The following is a 20,321-nucleotide window of genomic DNA, read 5'->3' as shown; positions in this document are numbered from 1 at the left end:
CCCAATTTCCGAGGTTCTAGGTGTCATGGATACAAAGGAGATGGGCACCATAGCTATGCCACAATAAATACAAGCTGGTGGGATGCTGGTGCCCATGATCTGGCTGCCAGATCTGGTCGTGTGGTTGTGTTTGGAACAGGTGAGGTTGATTCCTCACCAAGCAATTGTGACTTGGTGGGTCCTTAGTGTACCATGTCCACGTGGTGTTGATATTGATGAAGTTGAAAATGTACACTGCTGTCTGAATATCTGGTGATTCAATACATTTGTGCCATTCCTAGGTGGTTACACACACAGGTTGCATAACTGAGTATTCTTGGGCTTGAAGAGTATTTTCATGCATGTGTCTGACTCTACAGAAAAATATGCTAATTTTAAGATCATTAATACTAGCCAAGGAAGTACAATAATACTATCCTGAGGGAGTAATCCAAGTGAAAACCAAATGGAAAAGGTCTATCATTGGCCTGGACTCCATCCCTCCTGGGTTCCCAGCCTCTGCATTCCATCGGTAAGCAGGTGTTCCACTGACAGGTAACTGATCATCCCTAGGCTTGCCACCTCCCTCTCAGCTTGCTTCAACGCAGGGACTTGCTCTTGTTCCTCTGTGCGCCTGCAGAGCGCCTGGATCATAGTGGTGCCCTATAAGTATTTGATGAATGAGCAGATAACCTAAGAAGTGCTCAGTTCTAAACGCCTTCTACAACCCCAGGTCTTTGGAGGAGCATTAGACCCTTATCTCTCCAGATTAAGTTATAGAAAAATGTCCTTTCCCCTTAGTTTAATCAAGACTATTTTAGAATCTTTTAAATAAAATTCCCCAGCCCCGTGAAACTAAAAGAAAACCACTATAGGTTGGGCGCGGTGGCTCATGCCTATAATCCTAGCACTCTGGGAGGCCGAGGTGGGTGGATCGCTCGAGGTCAGGAGTTCGAGATCAGCCTGAGCAAGACCCCGTCTCTACTAAAAATAGAAAGAAATTATCTGGCCAACTAAAAAATATATATAGAAAAAAAAATTAGCCGGGCATGGTGGTGCATGCCTGTAGTCCCAGCTTCTCGGGAGGCTGAGGCAGTAGGATTGCTTAAGCCCAGGAGTTTGAGGATGCTGTGAGCTAGGCTAACGCCACAGCACTCATTCTAGCCCAGGCAACAAAGTGAGACTCTGTCTCAAAAAACAAAAAAAGAAAAAAAGAAAACCACTATAAAGACTTTCAGGTGTAGGAACAGTTCTACAGAAAGCACCACTCTTCTGCTAATTCAGGCCAGGAGATATCCAGGCCCCCCCGCCAGCCACCCATTCACCACAGCTCTTGCTCTAAGTACCCCAGCCTACAGGGTTTCTGTCCCCAGACTAGGGCTGGGCCATGTGACTTTGGCATTCAGCAAGGTCAGCACCTGTGTCAGCCTTGTTCTGGGCTATATCCACACTGCCTGGCACAGTCTCAGGCACAGAGAAGGGACTTAATAGATGTGAATGGGTGCATTGTTCTACAGGTATAGGAAGCCGAGTCCAGTCCCCTCACCAGAAAGACAATGGATTGTTACCAGTTAGAGAATGGAACCAGCGCATGTTTGAGTCAGCTGATGTGAATGAGCTCCAATATATCCTGGCTGGGGGTCCTTCCCAGTGCCTTTTACAGTCCTCTCCAGGTAGAGATAGTTCACCACACTGACTTAAGGGAAAGCTAAACTGCTGTAAGGAGATATCTAAATGCAATAACTCATTTAAAAGAGAAGTTTGTTTCTCTCTCTTTTTTTTTTTTTTTTTGGCCAGGGCAGGTGTTCCAAGTTGGCAGGCAGCTCTGTTCCACACAGATATTCAGGAACCTGGGTTCATACCCTTTTGTGCCTCTATCATTCCCTAGTGCAGCACTATGCAAAGGGCTGAGGCCCGCAAGGAGATAAGGAGCTTGTGTCAGAATGTGAACCAATGCACTGGTGCCTTCGTTGAGAACATCTTGCTATAGAAAAAATGTCAGCTGAATGAAACAACGTGTTTAGTGATGTCATTGATTCTGGCACAAGGTCTTTATCCCATTGTGGGTGCATAACAGTTTGGGAGTGAGCAGCTGATCTATGGCCCACACGTGATTAGCACTGTCCTAAAGCCCTGTTCCTGTCTGCATGGCTTGGGTTGCAGCTGGTGGGTAGGGAAAGTGCAGAGGCATGCCCGCTGTCTTAAAATCCCAGCCCGAATGTAGCACTTATCTCTTCTGTTTGTGTTTCATTAGGAAAGAGTCAGGCACATGGTCCCAGACAACTGCAAGAGAGGTTGGGGGTTACTGTCTTGCAGTCAGTTATGCCTGGCTCTGATTGCTTTGCTGTGGAAAAAGGAGCCAAAGGAGTTTGGTGGACAGTTGGGAAACTCTGCCAGAACTGACCCTAGTGTGTCTCAGGCACTTGGAGAATCTTGCAAATTGCATTTGATTAAATAAAACTAGACTCTACAAGGTTGGTCAGGAGAAGCATCTCCTCGTGAGGAGGAGCAACTGGAATTCCCAACTCCTCCACCCCAAAGTTCTGTGTCTCTTAGGGGATCTCTCGTTACTACCATGACCAGCACCCCTTGGACTCAGTGGGGTGTTGTATCCTCATCACTGTGACTCAAACTGGGACGGCCCATTATTGAATTCCCCATTCAGGAGCACTTAATCTAATCTTTCTAAAAGAACCTTATCATTTAGCTACTTCCATGGAAGTGCTGTGTAACATACTGCCACAATTCAGTGGCATGCAACAATTAGATTTACTTTTCACGTGCGTGCGGTGGGGCTGGAGCCGCTCTGCTGATCTCCTGTGGGCTCTGCTGGCCTTGGCTCCAGGCTGGGGTTCGCTTTAGGTTTAGGTCATTGCGCATGTCTCTCTCCCTGCTCGGACCCGTGGGCTGGCAAGAGCATGCTCCCCTCATGGCGGGGCAGAGAGACAACAGGCAGTACACGGAACTCACACGCTGTCATTTCTCCCTCGTGCGGTTGGGAGTCAGATGCAAGTCACACGGGCAAGCCCACAGTCTAGGGGCAGGGCAGCATTCGTTGCCCATGATGTGACTGTGATGAGAATGTGGCTGCAGGGAGGGGTAAAGAGGGGACTACCACTTCAATCCATCACCGTGCGGAGAGAGTAGACAGGAAATAGACAGGAAGAATGATCTGGCCAACAGGGCGGTGTTATTCATTGGCCTGGCATCCATGTAGAGAATGTCTAGGGCCATACTCCTGTGTGCCCTTCTCCCACTCCCAGGAGGCATTTTCCAGGAAATTCTCCAGCTATTTCCCTCAATGAGCTCTCTACTCCACAAGGCATGAAATATGTCTTTTTAGATTTATAAAGATTTTGGGTCAGTTTGTATCTTGGAATTTTTCTCTTCCACAGAGCACCACGTGACTCCAAGGGGGTCACCCCAGAGACTTGGATGGTCTAATTAGGCCCGTTTGTGTGCTGGAAAGGGAGACCTTGCTCAAGCTAGCTCAAGCAAAGGGGGAATATCAAGAAACTCAAAGACAGGAACTGTGGGGTTGAGCTGGGTCTCAGGGCAATGAGGACTGGACCCAAGGCCCCCGAAGTCCATTCTCCTTTCTGTGGACTGACTTCCTTGCCCACCCATGGGTTTCCATTTCTGCATAACTTCAGCCTGCTATGTGGCCCATTGGCTGCATCCACCCCAGCACGCTCTATCAGGGACATCTTTTCACACGGCCTCCTGGCTGGGAAAGACAGCCTCTGCTGGAAACTGCCTCTGTTTCTCTGCGTCCTAATTCCAGATTTCCAAGAGAAACATGAGTTGCCCAGCTAATAATTTTGACCCAGATGCACAGGTTATAGGTTACTCCACAGCTTATAGATGAGTGAGTCCTATACGTCCAATCAGCTCTTGTCAGGGTCTAGGAACATGTGGTGGCAGATGTGGCTCTGAGCAGGACTGTGTTCCCCAAACAGAATTCTTTGCCTGATATTCCATGATTTATGCTGTGTCCTGTTAGCTCAGTGACCCCCAGACATTTCATCACCAAGGCCATTTGTAAAACTATTTTCTCCCATGGATTGCAGGTTTTAACCAGCTTTTTACTGTGTAACAAGCCATATTTATTTAGATTTCCTATATTCATTCATTAAAGACATAAGGAACTATCCACCAGTCTCTAATCAGGTTGAAATAACCAGCCTTACCAAAGACAGTCTATGTAATTCCAACCCAAGTCAATGAAATGTTTCATTTTAGTCTTTTCAGCTGCATCAGGGGTCAATGTATGTTTTTAGGGTAGATTTTTGAAGTATGGGAAATAGCTTGTATTAATAGATCTCTGCCATTGCTCTTAGGGGATTCCAAATTGGGAGTCTCTGCTAAGGTTTAAGGGGTACTTTTGCTAAATGAAAATAGCTCAGTGGGGGAAACACCTTAAGCTGTAAGCTGGAGCCAGGGAAGGCTTTCAGGGCAGGTCTTGCTCAGTGAGATGACCCACGATCCCCAGGTCCAGGCTGGAGCAAAGGAAGCAGGCTGAGAAGGAGGATGACAGGGAGCAGGGGGGCTGGCCTGGGTTCCAATTCTGCCTCTGCCATGTCTGAGCTACGATGTGACCTCAGGCCACTCACTTAGAATGGGCATCTCAGTTTCTTCATCTGTAAATTGTGTCACCTCCCTTCCTGGGGTGTTAGGAGGATTAAATGAGATCATGTGCATCTATTGACTGACAGCTACTTATTTTTTAAATTAAAAATAATGGAAAAGTGTAATTAGGGCAAACTAATCTCTGGGTTAGATTGCGAGTTTCAAGATGGCATAATTTTCTTGTTCAGTGCCTAACCCAACACCGTGTGCTATTTAAGTCTCCGGAGGAGGTGATCATACAGACGATGGCTGCCACTTGGTGAGTAGCTATTATGCACCAGTATCTATTACGTGGGCTGTGTGTGGTTGCTATGCGCATTTGCTTGTGTCATCCTCACAGCTGTCCTATGAAGTGGGTGTTATTTATCCCATTTCATAAATGAGGAAACCGATGCTCAGAAAGGTTAGATCCCAGTGCCCAGAGAGTAACTGGCAGAGCCGAGAGTCGACCTCAGATCCATCAGATTCTGAAGCTTGGAGTCTAGTAAATCTGGTAAGAATGAATTTCTGCGTAGTTCCAGGAATATTCTGGGATTTGACAAATTTCACCACCCAAAAGGCATTAAAAAGTGGCATTAAAAGATAACTTTAGAAGGGATGCCGGGCATGGTGGCATGCACCTGAAGTCCTAGCTACTTAGGAGGCTGAGGCAGGACGATCACTTGAGCCCAGGAATTCAAGGCCAGCCTGGACAATATAGTGAGAGTCCATCTCTTAAAAAAAAAAAAAAAATTTAAAACTAAAAAAAATTTAAAAGATATAATCAGGGATAATTTTTAGAGGCCTCTAGGTAAAATCTACCTGCAGTCTCCTCTGTTTGCTTGTTTGCATCTGTTTTCCACCCCCAGCCCACCCTAGCTCTAGAGTTGTGCACATTGCCTTCCAATTTGTACGTGGAAGTAGGCGGGAGTGGTGGGAACATAAAATTTGCTTTGTGGAGAATAACAGACTCATCAAATGGCCAGAATCCCAAAATATAGCCCACAATGTCTGAGACAGAAAATATATTTCTGAGATTCATCTATGTGAAAATCTTACTGCACAATCCTCCTTGAAATCCAGGTACTCTTTGCATGTCATTGATTACGTTCCATGGCCTTCTACGCTACCAGACAGATTGGAGGACGACTACCCTCGACTGCGTCTTCGCAGTTTATCTAATTCAGGGCTTCTCAACCGCACACCACCCATATTTGGGGCCAGATAATCCTTTGTTGTGAGGGGGACCGGCCTGTGCATCATAGGATGTTGAGCAGTACTGCTGGCCCCTACCCATTAGATACCTCGCACCTCTCAGCTGTGACAACCAAAGGGCCTCCAGATATTACCAAATGTCCCTTTCAGTGGGTAGGAGTGGAGTGGCCCCCAGCTGAGACCCGCATCTAATCTAACTGCCCATCTCCCTAACTACACAGACACTCCCACGGCCGCCCTCTGAGTCTGCTCTGCTTTGCACATTCCCTCTGCCGCCAACAGCTCCTCGCTGGGACCAGTGCTTCTCCCTCCCGTCCTGGCTGAGCTGTTTTGAGCACCCTGCAGGGTGACTGTTTCCCCTTTAAAGTTGAGAAGGTGAGAGACAGGGGTGCTGAGTGTGACCACAAAGGAGTCACTTCCTCAGATCACCCTGGAGGGAACTGGGCACTGGTTAAGGGATCTGCTGAGGAAGGGGCATTATTTTCCAGAATTTTCCACAGGTATATTTTTAGACCTCTTGCCCAAAGGACCCAGGTCTCGGAAAATGAAAGCCACTGTGTACTCCAGGTCAACTTTGCCTGGAAGGCTAGGAGACTTCACATATTTTACCCAATCCTCAGATAATGTAGCGTAAGGACTAAGGCAGGAGGTGGGCCAGAGAGAGCAGGTGGCAAAGGGTGGGCTGGCACAGGTCTGGGGCTGAGTGACTCTCGGCTCCTTCTTTCTTCTGAGGACCCATGAGCAGAGGCTGTGCTCCTCAGCCTGGCTTTCTTTCTATCTTAGCCAGAATAAAAATAAAAAAGACTATAAATAGGAAACAACTTCATAGATTCAGAGTAAAGAGCTGAGTGCACAAATGTAAGGTACGACTATGTCCAGGTCATCAGCCGTCACCCCCCACCCCCAACCCCAGATGGCGGCTTCTCCTAAACACCATCTCTCAACATCAGCCAGGCAAAGTTGCAACCAAGTTCAGTAGCAAGTTCCTAAGGAAAAAATTATTCAGAAAAATCTCTGAAATGCCATTAGTTTAATGTGATTTGACTTATCAAATCGAGACACGTCTATCCATCTCTCTCGTTCTCCCTCTTCATGGCGCCTCTCACTGTGGCACCCAAGTATTCAGACCAGTATATTGCATTATAGCCGAAACGGTGTCTGGGAGGACCAAGTACACTCGGGGCCATGGCCCCTGGGGCACTCAGGAAGGGATGGGTAAAGCAGTGTCGTGAGGCATGAGTGGCATTTCTACATAGCACCACATATTGCAATAGTATAACAATCCTTCCCACCAAAATCAGAATTTTAATTCAAGTCTAAACTAGTGCTGGCCCTCTTAAGGGTCAAAGCAGTGTGGTCTACTTCAGTTGCCGAAATGAGATACCATCGCTAGTATCTGTCTACGGCTGTCTTCTTGTTACATGTGACAGATACGCCCCCATTTGTTTATGCCACTGTTAAGGTTTAGGTTACAGCCAAATAAATTCCTAGCCAATAAGGGGAGGAACATATTTAAGGTAAATGTCATGTTTCTTTGCCTAGGGCCAATCTTGTTTACAAATGGAATTCACCACTTCTCACATCTGCTAGGAATCTCTAGGTTTTCTTTCAGGTTCCCTGCACTGCAGTTTGTTTCCCAAAGAATACGGGTTGATAATTCCTTCTCTGCCATTGATTGTGTGACCTCAGGCAAAACACTTAACCTCTCTGTGCCTCAGCTTCCTCATCTGTAAAATGTGGATAATAGTACCTGGGTTGCAAGGATTTTTTTTTTAAGCTAAATAAAGTGCTTAGAACACAGTCTGGTATATCTGTAGGAATTCAGTAGGCGGTGATGATGATGATGATGATGACAGAACAATGGTGTGCATTCCTATTGCAAACCTTTATACCTATGAACTAGGATTGCAGGAGCAGCAGATTTGCATCTGCCACTTCCTGCTTCTCCTGCTGCAAAATCTCCTTAAAACACAATCTTCTAAGGTCTTAAGTCAATCTCCCAAGGTGTGTGGAGGAATACCAAGTACCTACCACCACCCAGACCTCTCCCCTGTGTGTGCTGATTACTCAGACCTTCATGGGTAACCAAACTTAACCATATGATATTTGCCTTTTTCACATTAAGTTTCATCTTATTGAGTACTGACCAAGGTTCTCATATATCCAGGTCCTTTGGTAATTTTAACTTTAATTTATCTTTTGTATTTGCCATTTCTCACTCATTTTGCATTATCTGCAAATTTAATCTAAGTCAAATTTACTTTCTCCTCCAGGTTGTTAATGAGCACTGCATATTGGATAATACAGTTTCCGGTGCTGAGACCCATGGGATCTTTCTGGATCCTTATTCACATTCGGATCTAATTTCAGATGCTACCAATTACTTGCACCGACCATTTGTCAACAAAACCCAAAACTATGTTACCGTCGACTCTTCCAGGCCCTACCTCTGTAATTGCTCCATGAATTGCTTGGGTCAGAGGTTTCACATCAAATAAATGTTTAAATGATTTCCACTGAATTCCCCTGTGGGGTTTCAAGTTCATAATTGTTTTCAAAAATGGTTGTGCCTATATTAGAGAGAATAATTGGAGGCTTTTGAATCAGCCTGGCCTGTTGCTCATTAGATTCTCTTTCCCCATGTGTGTAGAGATCAATTTTCTTATTAAATTTCTTAACTTTTTACCTGGAATGGCAGGCAGACCATGAGAACATTCATTTCCTGAGTCATCATGCTGATGAATAGTCCTCTGCCTCTGGAGTTTGGAATCGTGCCAGACCCAGAGATCCCTGTTGTCGCTGCGGTTTGCGCCATGGCTTTGAACACTCTGAAAGCCAGAAATGTCCCCCACTTCTGAGTGCTGAATTTTAAATACTCTTTAGTTAGTGGCCAGCAACTACATTACCTTCTAATCCAGAGTTTCTCAACCTTGGCCAATTTTGTCCACACATCTGGCCCCCACCCCGCCCTGGGACATTTGTCAATGCCTAGAGACATTAAAGTTCATCACAACTTGAATGAAGAAGGCAATGCTACCGGTGTCGAGGGGGTGGAGGCCAGGGATGTTGCTAATCTTAAAATGCACAGCACAGCACCCCACAACAAAGGATTTTCTGTCCCCAAATGTCAGTAATGCTGAAGTTGTGAAACCCTGTAAAATCTAAGCTGTTCTCAAAGCTTTCCTCCCCCATCACCACCACCAGGAAGGAATCATTAACCTGGCTGAGAAACAGGTGTAGAAATAGAAATAGACTGGCTGGTGACTTTACCTCTCTGGCCACAGCTCCCTTATCATTAAGTCTAGGCAGGGGTGAAGCTTGAACTAGAGATAGTACTTTTCTAAATCCCATTTAAGTTCTCTTCCTTCCTTTCCTCCCTTCCTCTTTCCCTCCCTTTCTCCCTTCCTTCTTTCTTTTTTCAACAAATACTTATTGGATTCCAACCATGGGCCAGTCACTTTCATAGACACCATAGATGCAGCAGTTAGCGAAACAGACGAAATCCCTACCTGTAGGGAGCTCTCTTCTAGCTGGGGAGAGACGATATGCAAAGGAAGCATTTTAGAGACCAGCAAGCGCCATGAAGAGAAGAAGGCAGGGTTCAGTGATCTGTGCTATGACCACTCATTTCGGGGTCCTGAAACCCCCTTTGGGGAGAAATAAAGCTGTTTTACTACAGAGATGGTGGTGGTGGTATTGTTTTAGTAATGCCATCACTAATGACATATACTCAGATGTAGCTACTTTCCATGGAGAGAAAACTTCCCCCAACATAAACAACAACCTTCAGCTGTACTTCATTTGCACAGCTACAAGACTCTTTATCTGGGCTGTGCAAAAGCTTCTGGAGACAGAGACCCTAAAGTTTGACTCCTGGGTTTGCTACTTATGTGCCGTGTGACCTTGAGCAAGTTTCTTCATCTTTCTGAGGTTTGGATTCCAAGAAAATAATGACACCTACCTCATTAAGTTGCTCTAAAGATTAAATGAGATGCTGTATATTAATGTAGTAGCACATTTCCTGGTACTTTGCAAAGTACTGAAAAAAGAAGCTTTCATCATGTTCATGGGGGAAAACCCTCTTGCACGTTTTGGTTGTCTTTTGCCTAGTGAACACTTCTGCCCTCTGGTGTTTCCAGGGAGGCAAAGGATTAGAAAATACCACTCAGGTGGACGTCAAGTTCTCCTCCACGCCCCCCTCCACACTCGTGGCTCTCCTGTTGACCACGTCCTCCTGCACCAGTGGATTCAAAGAGAAACAGAGCCCAGCAGCTGCTAACGGCAGCAGGGTTGATTTTATTCCGACTACTGCAGCAGGGGAGAGAGACTTCAGTACAGAACTCCACTCCACTCCACTGAAACAACAGGTAGGAGCCTTTTTAAACATTGGGCTGTGCTCAAGGAAAAGCACTGAAGGATGTAAAATGTGGGGATGCCGGTGGTCAGCGTGTCTTTATGAAAAGACACGTGTCTTTATGAAAAGAGGTGGTTTCGCAAATTGGAGCAAGGCACCCGCTCCCACAGAGACTGGGGAGAAAGTCAGCTATCTCCCTAGAGATTTGCATTTCAAAGAGATGGCTCCCAGGCCCTTGAGGAAGCATTTCTGGGTAGGAGAAGCTTTAGATCTCAAAGAGGCAGAGAAAATATTTATAATTGTGAGTTTTCTAAAGTAACTGCTATAAGAAAAGGCTGGTCAGGGGCCTATAGTCAGTTTTAGCTGGAACAAACAGTAAATTCCTTTGGTAGTTTTCAAGCTTTCCCGAGCAGGCATTTTAAAGGGAGCTGGGCTTATCCTGGGAACACAGTCTCGTGCCCATAGAAACCCTGATTGCTGGAGTTTGCTCAAGTCTCTTAGTGCAGGAGGTTGGATGGAGTCATTTGTGCTGAGAGTGTTGCGGTCGTAGGTGGACATGGCTTTGTTTGGAGTAAGTCCTCCTCTTCCCGGTCATGGCTTCCTGTGGACCAAGGCCTCCCTCTCCTGGAAGGAAAGTTATTAGGGTATCTTGCGGGCCTGATTGAATCGATATTAATAAATATCTTCAGCCTTCATTAATCCTCAGCCTACTGAGGGTGTGCCGAGAATTATCATCTGTTAATGGACGGCTTCTAGTTCAGAGAGAACATCTCTTTAAAAACCTGTTTAAACATTATTGTAAAATATATAAAATAGACTGGAAGTGACTATGGTAAAAATTACAGTCTCCCTTTCCTTCGTGCCCAGCTTCCCAGAGCCGATCACTAAGGATTTGTCTGATACTTCCTGAAAGCTTGTCATATGCCTAGGAGGCAGGTACTAGCATAATTTCCATTTTAAGAAGAGGAAAACAAGGCCCCTTTCACATTCCATAGTGACTGACTCCTGAGTGGTGCAGCCAGGACCCCAGCCCGGGCATCTGACCACAGAGCACCAGCTCTTATCCGCAACGGCATACGTGGAGGCTTTTCTGTTTTTCCTGTTTTTATTACGATCACATTCTATTCTGAAGCTTGCTCTGCTCACTACACAACATGCTAAGGATGTTTTCCCATCACTACGCATAAATCTACCTTATTCTTTTGAAGGAATAGTACTGCTTTGTATGAAGGTACGGTCATTTATTCAACCTGTTTCCTGTTGAAGGTTATTTAAGTTATTGTCCACTTCTTGCTACTGCAAATCATGTTGCCACGAACATCCTTATACATGAGGTTTGTACACATTTGTGAGTATCTCTGCATGGTATAATCCTAAAAATGGAATTGCTTTATCTAAATATGTGCATATTTAAAATTTTGCTGGTCACGTCGAAATTGCCCAGGGGATACCTTTAAAAGTAGTGCTGTGTGGTTGGACCTGGTTTGAGTCTCACCCATTTCATTTTTGCCTCAAATATTTGGCCTCTCACCCACCACATGCTGACTTCTTGGGTGAAATAGCTGGCTAATGACCCTTAGGAAATGAGTGTGGTGGGTCCAGTGTAGCCAGGGAGGCTCTCTGGAGTACCTGCGTGTATTGATAGTTTTTAATTAAAGTTAACTCTTAATCCTTATAAATGGAGTAGGGGTGATAAACCGGGTTTCAACTCAGCTAGAGGGGATCCCAGTCATTTTCCATAATCGATGAATACAAGCATGAATTGAAGCACAACCCAGACTCTACTTCTCACATTGTAATGAGCTTTTATTCTTTATCTAAGGCTTAACTATCCTAACAAAACAGCTTGAATAAAGTTGGTTGTGAGGAAATTCTTTAATTTGAGCCCTTCAAAAATCCCCTTTTAACTCTCTTTTATTCTAAAGAAACCAGATAGACCAATTTTAATCACTTTTAAAAATATGAATACCAAGGACTATCCCCTTAGTTTGTAGGAAGATGCCTTACTGATTTGGTTTGTTTTGTTTTTCAACCTCAGGCCAAATGATCCAGGAATGAGCTTGGGGACAGGAAAACATTAATGCCAGTAATCTCATTGTTTTGCCATTAAAGTAGTATGTATGGAAATGACAAGAACAAAAGATGAAAACTGCCACATATTTGTCATCATTCAGCTTATAACAAGGTAGCTACAGTGACTTCCAAGGACACGGCTGATAAGACCTGAATATACTAGAATCTGACGCTAAGGGACATGGCTGTCTACACATGCTTGATGCAATGGACGTGAATCCAGAAAATGGAGTCAAAAAACAAACCAGCATGAAATCCTTTTTTCCTTTCTTTTTCCTTCTGCATGTGTAGACTTATTGCTTCATTTCCCAACAGTCTGTACTCTTTATGGAGACTTAGATTAATTTATATTTTTATTAATAATAGAATTTGTTATCCTTTTAAACCAGAAATGGGCAAGCAGGAAAACTCCCACCCCACTTGGTGCCTCCCCAAGTTCACCTCCCCTAATCCACGCGCCACTGTCACCTGTCTGGACCCTTGCCACAGCCCCTCACACCCAGCAGGTCCTGTTTTCCTTCCATGTTCTGAGACAGTCCCCTCTGCTTGGACACCTTACTTTGACCTTCCTGCCCTTCTGTGCCATCAATTTCTGCCCCACCCTCAGGAAATCAATATAGCTCCCTGGGACCCTGGCCCTGTGTGAGCTGCACACATCAGACCATAGCTAGGTGTGGCCACATTTGGGACTAACCTCCTTCCTGCCACCTTTGGCCACAAGCCCTTCATTCTAGGTAAGCCCTTTTATGCTTGCAGTTCTGACCACCAGGATTGCCCTTCCACTGGCTCTGGTTATGCACACCCTATTCTTCCAGGCTCAGCACAATGTACCCCTCCTCCAGGTGGTCTCCAGCCGTCCCAGCCCCAGGCCTTGCTTCCAGTGCTCATGCAAGCACCTTCCAAGTTCTGCCAGTCACCATCTTCTGGTTGCTTTGCTGGTACTTAATCGCCTCACCCGGACCATATATGGCTTGAGGGCAGAGATCAAGTCTCAACCTGGAGGATATTTAATTAGCAAGTGAGCTGGCAATGAGGTTCCTTTGCCCAAGTCAAATATTCACAGGGGTGGTTTGAAGCTGAGCTCCTCGCCTCAGTAACTGGAGCACGACAATCCCTCACTGAGCGTGGTCGGCATCTCCCACCTGCTCACGGGAACCAAAGGCTGGTCTGGCCACGATCGCCAACCTGTGCAGTCCCTTTAGCTTCTGGCCCTGGTTGTCTTTGCTCCTTTCCTTTCCTTCCCCTTCCTCTTTGTCCCTCTTTAAGCCCCTCGGTATCCTCTGAGTTCTCTTCACTTGTTCTCTTCCATAAATGGAAATTCTCCAATTTATGTGTTATCAATGAACCTTTCCCACCCTGAAAAGAAGGTGTAAATTTTAGTCCCCGATTTACACACTGAGAAGATGAGGGTCAGGAGCGATGGAACCCACCTGAGATGCAAACGGTGGCAGCGCTGGGACGGATCTCAGGTCCCACCTCATCCAAGCTACGCTCCTCACCTGCTTGTGGTGGTGTCTCCCTCAGGTGGACCTGCTGCACTTTAGGTCTCATCTCGTTATGGTCTTATCAGTATACTATGTGTAAAATTCTGTAATTCTGGTATAATTATGGTTTTAAAATATTTCCCTTTGCCACACACATTTTAGGCATTGGCCAAAAAAGAAATTATCTTTTTATGGGAAAGGAAAGATGGCACAGAGAGGTCCCTAAAATCGGTCGTAGCTAAGGTTTGGGGCGGCCTCAAAATCCCATGCATTGCTGGACCCTCCTACAGACAGGTCCCTGCCCCACGAGGAAGCCTGTCTGTAACCAGTAGAGCCAGCCTTTTGGGATTGTGGGGGAGTCTGTGTTCTTTTTTATGATCTCTCTTGGTGCCTGGGACCCCCTGCCACCCTACACTCCCTACCCACTGTTGAATCCCTCCATCAGAATGCCCCTGGCAACTGGTTCCAAAATTAGGTCCCTCTCACCTTCAACCCAAACCTCCCTTCCATCCACTCCCGAGATTCCTGGGTATCAAGTGTGTGTGTGTGTGTGTGTGTGTGTGTGTGTGTATGTGTGTGTGTGTTATTTCATTCACATTTAGTGATTATTCCTGTAGTTCCCAATATACAAACACAACAAACACTCTCTCCCCTTCGTTCCCTCTCTGCCTCCCGACCTATTTTGAAATAGCTCTGCCTAGGACGTGGCTAAAAGGGCATAGTGCCCTGGCAGGGCAGCCTGCTCATCAGCTGAAGAGCCTTGGCACTCCTCTGGGGTCTCCCACAGCAACAAGCGGGGAGTGGAGAATGAGAACGGAGCAGGAGCTCAGTAATACTGCCAGCAGTGCGTGCTGAGCCCCAGCTCGGGGAAAGCAGGTCTCTGCTGCAGGCTGCGTGAACATAAAGCTCGCACACAGCCCTGGAAGTCCAAAGGGAAGCATCATAAAGCCACCAGGCCGCACGTATTTATCCCATTTAACTAGCTCCAGGCACTAGGTTGTCGTCCTGCCCTTGGACACAGCCCCGGCTAGGCTGCCGGGTCTCTGCTCAGAGCTATTTTCGTGGCTGCATCCATGACAGCCCCACTCTGGCTGGCGTCGTCAGAGGGGAGGTTTCTGGGTATTGATTACCAGCCTTGCAGCTGAATTACTTCCATTTCTTGTCTATAAACACCATCTGTTTGGGAGAAAACGGTAACAGGAAAAGGAGAGGGTGCTAAGCAACTAGAGGCAAGCTCTGTGTGTGTGTGTGTACGTAGTGGAGGGGGGAGATTGTTACTTCAGTTGAGAGGAAGCTCCAAAGTGAAGAAGCTGGGAGGGGTTTTTCCAAGCAACTTGAATTTCACCAGTGAGGCAGAGATGGGAAAAAACAATGGCATGGAATAACCTTCTCTGTGACTTTGAGCATGGTCTGTAATGAACTAGGATGACTTTATGTCAGCAGGACGGGGGAGATGTCTCCATGTGTGTCTCATTCCTTCCAAGTCCATCAGCCTCCCGCTGCTGTCTGGAGGGAATGTACCTCTGCAGGAGCTGACACTCCACACACCCACAGTTGTCACAGTTAAGATGCAGTGGCGGCATCTGAACAGACGTTGGCTTCCCTGCTCTGCAGTCGTATTTCTTCAGGAAACTCTACTTGGAATCCACACTCTAGGGCTCAATCCTCACAGCGTTGTGCTTTCCAGCAATGTGATCAACAAGTCCATGGTGAGAGCAAACATGGGCACATCAAAGGTGCAAGTGGCCCCGTTCTAACAGGAGTAGATGCCACATTGGATGACACAGCAGTAGTTCAAAATACCCTCTCTGGCTGGAGCTGTGGGACTGGGCACATTGGAAGGAAGGTGGAAGGAAGGAAAGAGGGAGTTTTACAGGATCAGTGCAACTCAATTGCACAAGAAGAGACGATGACATCACAGGAGTTTTTATAAAACAAAAAGAGAGATTTGAGGTGGGGAGTATTACTCACAGAATCTAGACTAGGCAATAGTGTCATCTGGCTGCCAAAGAAGCTAAGACCATTTCAGACTGGGTTAATTGGTATTTGTTGATAAATCCATATTAATTAGGGTGTGACTAGTTCTTAATGCTGGTGAGATTCTGGATTATGGCGAGGTGTCTTGGTGCAATGGAAAGGGCAGATGTTGAATGTGAAGATCTGGGTTTGCATCCCAATTCTTCCCCTGAAGGGTCGGTTGGTTTCTTTAGATGATCCATCACACCGAGCCTCAATTTCCTAATCTGTAAAATGTGACTTCTAATGCCTTTCCTGCATATCTCAAATGGTTGGAAGAACATCATATAAGCTAAACTACAGCAAAGGTCTGTTACAAACCATTATGTCATGTCCATTTTTCAGCAACACATCTTAGGAGGTGCGTGGCAGAGCATGTGGGGATCGGACAGGCACAGAGGGTTTTGGTATCCTACAAAGTAGCAGAAAACCCATGAGCTTAGTCACTCGTAGTTAACTAGCTTTGCTGCTTTTCTAGCCTTGAAACCTTAGGCCAAGTTACTTAAGTTCCCTGAGCCTCAGTTTCCCTCTCTGCGATGTGGATAATCAAAGCAAATTTGAGGACTACACAAAACCCACATAAGCACCAGGCATATAGAACAGGTATTCAAGTATCATTAGAGTCTTTCGTTTCTGAAGGAATCGAGGGTGTTTTACCAGGAGGAGGGAAGCCTTTCGAAGGACCAGATTGTTGTTTTCAAACACTTGACGGGCTGTCATGTAAAAGTGAGTAAACTTTTAATGTGTTGCTTTAGAAGCTAAAAGCAGTGGGTGAGAGTCACAGGGACTTCTGTTTGATAGTCGAGCACTTTCCGTGCCATTCCATAGAACACACTGCTCCGTGGAGGAGCGAGCGCCTGTCACTGACAGGTGTTAAAGCAGGGCTCGATTCCCCACCTGTCAGGGACATTGTAAAAGACATCCCTGCTGTGGGAGACAGGCTGGACAGGAGTTCCCTTTCCACTTTAAAATTCTATGACCTATAACATGATGTTCCCTTAATTCCCTCATATATGTTTTCACTAACAAAAATAAAACCTATAAAAGCAATCCCTTAAAGGATTATAAACAGCTTCCAGTGTACATGTGGCTTTAGAAAATAAACTCCCACAGCTCTGCTTCTAGGAGGGTTGCCAGAGCAATTTGGGGACATTCTTCTGCCACATTCTCTAGAGCAAGAATAGAAACCTGGAGGTCTCAGTTGAAAAGCTAAAGCCCTCACAGGTTAAGGAAAGTGTCAATGGCCAAAATTGGACCCTGCCATTGAGAACTTGGGGTAAGCTTAACCTTAGGCAAAATTGCCATCTAGACAAAAGCAGATTTCAGTCCCCTCACTGCTACTATTTTAATTTGCTTTCTAAACATACAGAAAGGTGCAGAATGATGTAATATATACTTCCTGTGTATGCCAGGAAGATTTAACAAATCTTAGTTTGTATCATATTTGCTTTAGTTCTTTCCTTTTTTTAAATAAAATATCGCTGGTTCCTCTGACACCTCTGAAGCTTACTTTGAACTCCTTCCCAATCCCATGTCCCTTTTATATCTCTAGAAGTAACAACTGTCCTGAGAAAGAAACATCCAAGTATGTTTTTCTCTATTCTTATTACACATGTATACATCCGTAAGTAATGAATATATATCAGTTATCTATTGCTGTGTAACAAATCATCCCAAAACCTAGTGGCTTAAAATCATCAGAGCTTATGTTCCCTCCTGGTTTCTGTGGGTTGAGAGTTCAAGAGCATCTTGACTGCTCGACCCTGGCTTGAGGTCCCTCTCTGAACTTGTACTCAGATGTTGCCAGGGGCTGCAGTCACTGGAAGGCTGGAGGATTCACTTCCCAGGGGGCTCATATACAGGGCTGGACAGTTGCTGATAGCTGTTAACAGAAAGTTTCAGTTTCTCTTTACATGGCTGTCTCCACAGGGCTATTTGTGGCATGGCAGCTGGCCTCTGCCAGAGCAGGCAGTAGGGGGGAGAAAGAGAGAGAGAGAGACAGCACATTACTTCCACTGTACTCCATTGGTCAAGATAGTTCCAAGTCCCCACCCAGATTCAAGAGAGGAAATATAGACCCCAGCTGTTGATGGGATGAGTGTCTGTCACATTGTATTTTGATGGGAATGTTGGACTGGATTTATCATGTGCAAATGTGCACCCTACCCACCCCCATCTACCTTGCACAAAAAGGCCCAGAAGACCCTCCCTTAGATAAGGCTCTGAGAAATACAGAAGTGAGGGGAGAACCTGAATCCTTGAAAAGTTTTGTGGTTGCTCTTCTTTGTAGAATAGTTGTGACGGTAATGGAAACCACCGTTGAGATGGGGTCTATGATTTCAAGGGGGATAATGTTACCCTAGAGTAGCAGAAGACAAGTGGCTGTATTTAACCTCCAAAGTCAAGGTGGGCACATCTACTGCAAAGAGAAGCAGGGGTGTTCTGATAATAAGAATTCCTTGACCTTCAAAGATCTTTAGTGGTGGGTAATTGATCATGGTGTCCACAGGAAGAAAATAGATAGATTAGAGTGTTGCTTGGTTTATGTAACAGGAAAACTTTTAGATCTGATAGCCCAAAACCTGACTTGAGTCTCCACAGTGGAGAGTCATGACCATTCACTGAATTTCCAGACATAAATTAACAGACCTATAATCCTTTAATTGGAAGGAACTTGGATCTCCTTGAGAATCTCCATCTACATATGTGCAAATGTATTTAAATTACATATTATAAATGTACAAATTCTTGATGTACATATTGTAAATTTTCCTCAGAGTTTTTCCCAAAGAAACCTGAGACCATTTATTAGATGAACAGTGCATTGGGGAAAGGGAAATACCTAGACCTTTTAAGAAGTAATAGACTCTGGCTCTGAATAGACTCTAATTTTTAGGGACACAAAATGCCACTGTGTCCCACAAATAAAAGTGAAGGCCTTTGGTAGCCAGGTGATAGATGGGATCTTGGCTTAAGTTCAATTTATAGTGGGTCCAGTTAGTCCACAGACCACCCGGTGGTTATTTCCCCAAGTGTTGAATGTAAAATTAGAATAGACATCCTTGGAAACTGGGAGAATTCAGTGGGAGAACCCACTTTGGCTCTCCGACATATGGAATGAGGGCCAAAATGTTAGGCAAGACTAATTGGAAACCCTTGGAACTTCCCTTCCTGACATAGTAAACCAGAAATGTCTCTGGGAAAATTACAAAATTACATCATCAAAGACTTAAAAGATGCTGAGGTAATGATACCCATCACATCCCCATTCAATTCACCAATTTGGCCTGTGCAGACATTGAATAGATCTTGGAAAATGACTGTGGACTATCGTAAACTTGATCAGGTGGCTGCCTGATCAAATTGTACCTGCTGTCCCAGATATAATACCTTTACTTGAGAAAATTAACACATATTGGCTTGTATAGAGACTGAACACTTTACCATTGTTAAGCCTGAGCTTCCTGTAATGAATTATATATTGTCTGATCCATCTAGTCTTAAGGTTGGACATGTGCAACAGCAAACTGTCATCTAGTAGGAATGGCTTATGAGGGACCAAGCACAGGCAGGTGTGCAAAGTGCAAGTTTCATGAGGTGGCACCTCAGATTCCTTCAACACTTACTTCTATTGTATTTCCTCCTCTCCCTCAACCTGTACCTGTTACCTCCTGAGAAGCTCCATACGATGAATTGACCAAAGGAAAAAAACCTCAAACCTGGTTTACAGATGGGTCTGCACGATACGCTGATACTATCCAACAGTGGACAGCTTAGGCACTGCAGGCTCACTCAGGGGCAACTGCAAAGGGTAGCAGTAGGGAAAATCCTCCCAGAGGAAAAACTGTTTGCAGTAGTACATTTGGTTGCCCTGTAGATCTGGAATGAGAGATGGCCAGACATATACTAACACATGGGAAGTTGATAATAGTTTGGCTGAACAGCCAGATTTTCTGTTTCTGAATTATTTCACTTAGGATAATGGCCTCCAGTTCCATCCATCCATGTTGCTGCAAAAGACACGATTTCATTCTTTTTCTGACTGAGTAGTATTCCATGGTATATATACATCACATTTTCTTTATGCAGTCATCTGTTGATGAACACTTAGGTTGATTCCATGACTTAGCTATCGTAAATAGTGCTGTGATACACATACAAGTGCAGGTGATTGTTTTATGTAACGATTTCTTTTCCTTTGAGTAGATACCCAGTAGTGAGATTTCTGGATCGAATGGTAGGTCTACTTTTAGTTCTTTAAGGAATCTCCACACTGTTTTTCATAAAGGTTGTGCTAATTTACATTCCCACCAACAGTGTATAAGCCTTCCCTTTCATCAGCATTCTTGCCAACATGTGTTGTCCCTTGACTTTTTAATAATTGCCATTCTGACTGGTGTAAGATGGTATCTCATTGTGATTTTAATTTGCATTTTTCTGATGATTAGTGATGTTTGGCATTTTTCACATATTTTTTGACCACTTGTATGTCTTCTTTTGAAAAATGTTAGGATTGTTTTGGCTATTCAGGCTTTTTTTCTGTTCCATATGAATTTTAGGATTTTTTTCCAATTCTGAGAAAAATTACACTG

This window comes from Lemur catta, chromosome 16, assembly GCF_020740605.2.
Source record: "Lemur catta isolate mLemCat1 chromosome 16, mLemCat1.pri, whole genome shotgun sequence".
Classification (NCBI taxonomy): domain Eukaryota; kingdom Metazoa; phylum Chordata; class Mammalia; order Primates; family Lemuridae; genus Lemur; species Lemur catta.
Note: the sequence above shows the minus strand (reverse complement) of the source record.